Source organism: Tenrec ecaudatus, unplaced genomic scaffold (genome assembly GCF_050624435.1).
Source record: "Tenrec ecaudatus isolate mTenEca1 unplaced genomic scaffold, mTenEca1.hap1 Scaffold_266, whole genome shotgun sequence".
Taxonomy (NCBI): Eukaryota; Metazoa; Chordata; class Mammalia; order Afrosoricida; family Tenrecidae; genus Tenrec; species Tenrec ecaudatus.
In genome coordinates this window covers 522,085-528,483 of record NW_027458836.1, presented here as the reverse complement: position 1 = coordinate 528,483, position 6,399 = coordinate 522,085, and the positions used below count along the sequence as shown (strand labels likewise).

Below are 6,399 nucleotides of genomic sequence, written 5' to 3'. Positions count from 1 at the left end.
TAAAAGCCTCTTTCTGTCCCAGACTCACCAGACATGCTCTGAATTTCAGAGGTACCTGCCTGCCTGTATCCTGGCCCCACATCCACAGATCCCACGCACCACTCTCTCTTCCTCTGTTGGTGGCTAAGATGTACTCCGAGGACATTTAGGTTTGGAAGATGATCTTCAGCTTCCAGAGCCCTAGATTGTTAGACTACTGGAGAACCTACTGTTTGCATAAAAAGTTAGGGCTTCAGGTTTAGAGGGTTTGGGGGTGTTTTTTTTCCCCCCTCAGCCTTTTATTGCATAAACAAAAGCAAAAATAGACTCTGAAAACTTCAAGCAGTGCATAAAGTTGAGCCACTATTACTAGCCTTCAGACCCAATTCACACCTAACAGAGAAGCAGCTTCTTGTGTTCTTTTTAATGCTTTCTGTTGGGTAAAAATGTTCATCCATGATAACGTAGACACATTCAAATCTCAGAGAGCTCATTTAAAGGGCTCCTCACCAAATTTCCCTCTTCCTTTCTCTCTCTCTCACAAGCTGTCCTACCGAAGCATGTGAGTGGTCCTAAGTGGTATGGTCGTCGGACCCAGCCTGAGTTGTGCTCACTGGAGACTGAAGTCAGGCATGCAGCAGATAAGCAAGGACAGAGCAGCCTGAGCAGCCAGCTCCACCGAGCAACATCTCTGCAAAGTGTGGAGGTGGGTCAGAATTTCCTTCTCCAACTTGAGTGCCTAATATCAGGTAAATATCTTAGTTCACATGGTTGTGAGAGAATGTAAGCAGAGAGAGTCTCATTCCCTGGAATTTTAAGTAGACAGGTGCTAGGGTTACCATTGGGGAATAAGATCTCATTTTAAATAAGATCTGGGTCTAGTTGTCTCCATGTGACCCTGGACAAAGAGTGCTCTCCTTCAGACATTGCAACAGCAGAAATGTTTTCATTTGTTTCTCACTCCTTTCTGACGCTAGTACTGTAGTGCTTCGAAACTGTAAGACAGGAAATACTTACTACTCCCCTGCCGCTTTGGGGGCTAGCTTCAGCTCCCTTCTCCCAGTTCATTAAGTTACTCACTTCAAGTACCTGGAGTGAATCCCAGACACCTGCTAAGGGCCAGGTCCTCACTGTACTCCATGTCAAGAAGCATATTCATGATGATGCATCACATGTCCTAAGTAAATCACATACTTGTTAGATCTGTATTCAAGGATTCCAGAATGTTACTGGTTCTTCCTTTATGTGCTGTCAGATTGAAAGACGAGACCATATCAAGAACCTATCTTTAGTAAGGTAACTTGGAGTCCTGAATTGATTTTAATCTTAAACATTTGTAAGGCAGGGGGAAACAAATAAGCACACGTTTAAATCCTAAATTTTCTTTCATGGATGCATGTGCTATGTTGGGCTACACCATAAACCCAGGACATTTGCTTTCTGTTCTCTTTACATTTGGATCTGAAGTATGGTGTGGGTTGAATTATCATTTCCTGGGCTAATGAGACTCTGTCTTCATCGGGGCTCTTCTGATTTTTGAGGCCTTTTTGGTACTCAAAACTGGGTATGGAAAGGGTATTTTTAGTTTTTCAGTGAGTGGAAGGCATTAGGGAAGTGGGACTGAATTTACTGGTGTTGCTCTGACTTGTCATTTAAATTCAAGGGTGTGAGAGCATTGGAGGGTCGGCCCTAGACCTCTGGTAGACAAGACACCTAAGCACTGTAGACCTCAGTTACCCCAGAGAGACAGTGGACAGGGTGTGAGCTGAAGGCGCTACCTTGTCCGTTTGTCGCATGCTGGACTCCATCGGTAGCACGATGCTTCTTTCTTTCATCGCTTCCGTAGACTCTTCCTGTTGTCTGCTCTCAGCTTTCAGTCCTCAAGATTGCTCCTGCTTAGAATGCTGAGTCTTGGTCCAACCCAAACCCAAACCCACTACCATTTAACCTACTTGGGTTCTTAGCAACCCCATCGTCCTTAGTAGAACAGCTTCAAAGGGTCTCCAAGGCTGGTGCGTTCAAACCAACTGACTTCCAGTTAGTAGCCTTGTGCTCAAGCACTATTACACCAGGACTCCACAGATTCCTTATGTGGGTATTCACTTGGTCACTACATACACCATAAGATTTTGACAGAATCAGATGCTTCTGGGTGTCCTCGTCTTTTCTCTTGGTGTAAGGTAACCAAGACAGTTGACTGCATGTGCCCACTTAAAGTGCTGATGACTTAGGGGGTAGGAACACCACGTATGATTTCACAAAGTACGACATGCTCCCTATTGCCACTTCTGGCATTCTCACTTTCAATAAGGAATTTATGATCCACGTGCTGGTGGTGTACAGATAGCATGTCCACTTCAGTTACACAAAAGAGCTTTCCAGTGCTACATGTTTGTTTGGTGTTCTGCAACTGCTTTTGATATTCTCCAAGGGATTTATGTATCCTTTCCATTTTTCCACAGAGTTTCAAGTCAGATGAAGAACCTGATGGTGTCAAAGAGCCTCAGAATGAGTTATTTGAGGCACAAGGTAAAACCATGACCTCATGCTTGGTACTTTGAAAGATCCAGGACCTGGATTGTCAGAAGTGTTGCTGTGACAAGAATAGTTTCCTGGAGAGTGCAGTGTGGGTAATCTCCCTGGACAGCCTGTTCTCCGGATATACTTATATAGAGAGCGTTTCATCAAGAAAATAGCTCACACAGATGTAGAAGAAGGCAAATTCCAAGTTGAGCAAGTTCTAGGCCCATGATGCTGATGTTAGGGTGCAGGGTTATCATGACTGTCATAGCTTTGGGAGTTGATGGGCCCAAAAGGAGCTGAAAGACAAAGGTCTATGGCTACAGAGGGAAATGAATTCAAGGTTGGCAGATCAAGCCTGTGGCTAAAGAGACGAATAAGTCCAAGCTTGGTAAGTCAGGTGACAAGCTACTGATAACTCCCAAGGAAAGCAAGCAATACAGGAGACCACTGACTCAAGTCTTAACCTGTGTACAACTGAATCTGGGCTAACCCCATTTACATATTTATTATTTTAAAATAGTTTTATTGGAAGATACAAGGAGTTACCAAAAATGGATTTTTTTCAAAGTTATGTATTTAAATTTTTTTACAAAACAACCATGTCACCGTCAAAGTACTCTCCATTACACTTCATACATTTGTCACACCTGTGATTCCATTCTTGGAAACATTTTTCAAACTCATCTGTTTGGAAGGCTGACAGTACCTCTCCAATTTTTTTCTTCATCTCTGCTTTTGTCTTCAAATCTCTGTTCTTTCATTTCCCTCTTCATTCAAAGAAACAAAAAGAAGTCACACAAAGTGAGGTCAGGTGAATAAGGTGTGTGGGGCAAAAGAGGCATGCTGGTTTTTACCAAAAACTGGCACACTGAGATGGCTGTGTGAGCAGGGGCATTGTCGTGGTGGCAGAACCAGTCCCCTGTCTGCCACAAATCAGACCATTTTCATCACACACTATTATGCAATCTTTTCGGATCCTCTAAATAGAAAGCTTGATTAACAGTCTTGCCTGGTGGAGCAAACTCCAAATGCATGATGAGTTGACATTTTCGTTCATTCAGGAAGTTGACAAACATCCAGAATGAGGTTTGTCATCAATCAATATTTTACCTTTTTTGAAATGAGAAAAACACTTGAGTTTTTTCCCATAGCACTGCCCTTGTAAGCTGTTTTCAACATCACAACAGTTTCTGCAGTGTTTTTCCTTGAGTAGGAAACAAAATTTCACCACTGCACACTGTTTTCTTAAATTGGCCATCTCAAAAAGCAAGGTTTCAAGCAAAACTGCTTTTATGAAAAAATTCACCGTGACCAGAGAAAACCTTCCCAGTGCCACGGGGTGCACTAACTCAGAGCAAGTTGCTCGATGCATACTTAGCAGGAAACATGGGTACTATGAAAGCTCCACTCTGCCCAGCGCAATTCTGGTCTGGGGTTGGTGGTGGGGGGGTACTCCCTCATATTTCACCTATCATACAATTCAATTGTTCTATCCTATTAAGAACGTTTCTGCAGTTATCACCACAATGAATTTCAGCGCATTTTCTCATGAACTCGTTGTTAGTTCCTAATTTGCCACCAATCACTCCTACCATGCTCTACACAATTATCAAGCCGGTTACTACCTCTGTGAATCTACATAGCCTGGACTTTACATACAGAAAATCATTGAAAAGACAAACTGGAAAACAATGATTAGAACACAGAGAAAAACTTCATAGGAAAAAAAGCAAAATATTAAAAACTGAAACAACTTTAAAATGAGTCAAAAGGGAGATCAAATAGCAAGATATTAAAATGTAACCTAAGTACAACGGACTTAATCAACTTTGCAGTGTTCTGTCTCTAACAAGGCTCTTAATATCCCAGGACTTTGGTCCAAGAAGATTCCCCAGAGGCTTAATCCATCCAAGCGAACCTGCAATTGGATTTTTGGCTTTCACTGTCTTGCATAGCCTTCTGTAAACCACATGTCCAGAATTCAAGCTCTGATACTATTTTCTCCTGAGATTTGGATGTTATTTACAATCCTTGGATTATAGAGGCAGGTGTGTTTCCTCATGTGGGCTTAGTTGATGCTTCACTCACATAGCTACCTGTTTGAAGACGAGCTTTTAAAACCTCAGCCACTATTCTGTCTGATAGTCGGGCACCAACTGGTTTTTTTATCACATGCTGTTACAGCCCTCATATTAGCAGTGACTTCTTCATGAGGGCAAGCATTGAGCGGGGCCAGGCTAGGATGCATTGGGCTACAATTAAGTGCGAACCCCAAATCCATTCATAAATCTATAGTTTATATGTCTCTGGTTAACTTCAGAGATTATTATGATTTTATGATAGAGAACTTTATAAATCATCCCCCTAGGGCATAAGGTAATGTCTTTTATTTAGCCAATTATATAGCATTTTAAAATGCTGAAGAAAAATTATTTAAGTATAGATAGGCTTCAGAATGTAAAATATGAATTAATGACATGTACATAACAAGACACTATTTATAAACAAGCAGTGGGATCAGTGATAAGACAAAATTTGCAGTAATTCACAGAAGCAGAATCATCCCTATCAGATGAATACATTTCATAAGAAAAAAGAAGGGCATTAAGTAGTAAATATATGGTAATCCCGGGCCACATTGAATGGGCATCATTAATAGAGCACCCTGAGAGCAAGAGAGCTGAACCACAGTCCAAAGACCACCAATTCCATAACCTTGGGATAGCAGTCATCTGCTTCTTCTCACACTAAGTCATATAAATATTAAGTCCAAGAAAGTCTGTCTGTTCCTTAAAACGGCTACAGTTGAGTGTGAACAGTTCGAGCAGTAGGACAGATGTGTGCCTTGAAAACACAGTTCAAGGTCCCAGTAGTCTACAGCGCATAGCCTGTTTCACCAAGGTCTGGATGGAAACTAGATGAATAGAAACCAAGTAGGAACATAATACCGGGCATTTTCTCCCATTGGATTCTTTACGAGTATTGTTCATTGTTTTTCTCCAGCCAGTTTAACCATTGATAGAAATGTAGTCGCCTTCTTCAAGACATACATTCCCCTGACCCCACCTCCCATCTTTTTTCTGTAACTGCCCTCAGGATTCTATCCTTTTTTTTTCAAATTGGAGAATTTGGCTCTGATATTTCATGGTGGTTTTCTTTTAGCTTCTATCTCATTTTGGTTTTCTTAACTTTTTGAATAATTATGTACTCCTGTGTTGTTGGTCAAATTTTCTTTTATAGTTTGTCAAAACTATTTTCTTTGTATGTATTTTTGTTACTTCTTTTTCAGGGTTTTTAATGAGACATAGATTATTTCTCTTGATTCTTTTGTTGTTTTTTGGTGGTGGTTTTTCTTGTCAGTTATAGTCAGAGTGATCGTCTTTGAGCTCACTGATTTGATTTTCCTTTTCAGAAGGAAAATCTATTCCTCAAGTCATTTACTGTGTTGCCTAATTCTGTTATCTCATTGTTTATATTCTTAGATTCCCTTTGATTTAAGATTTCTTCTATTGTTTTCCTGAGTATTCCCTACATGTCTAAATCATTCTTCGGAATCCTGTTTCTTATAGTTCCAGGGCCTCTTTTTCAGAATTCTCTATTGGATCTGGGCAATTTCCATTTGTTTACATTTGTTTTTCTTGATGTTTTGGGTTTTCTGTGGTTGATTGCTGTTTCCTCAGAATCCTAGTAGTAGTGCCAGTGATATGAACACTTAGTTGGCTTTGTCTAGTGATGTGGGAGAGGTCTAATAGAAGGTGGAAAATATGGTGAAATGAAGGAAAGGGGAGAGAGATGAGTAAGTGGTGAAAGTGTGGGGGAAGATACAATATTGTTTTTAGCTTACCATTTTCCTAGACAGTTTAAATGGCGTCTTCTTGGCATTTGGTTTTTCCTACC

General features: G+C 40.8%; 1 pseudogene; it reads left to right on the top strand.

Annotated features, from left to right (window-relative positions):
• The first annotated feature begins 524 nt into the window (after positions 1-524).
• Positions 525-6,399, top strand: part of LOC142436427 (ninein-like protein) — a 97,689-nt pseudogene continuing 91,814 nt past the window's right edge.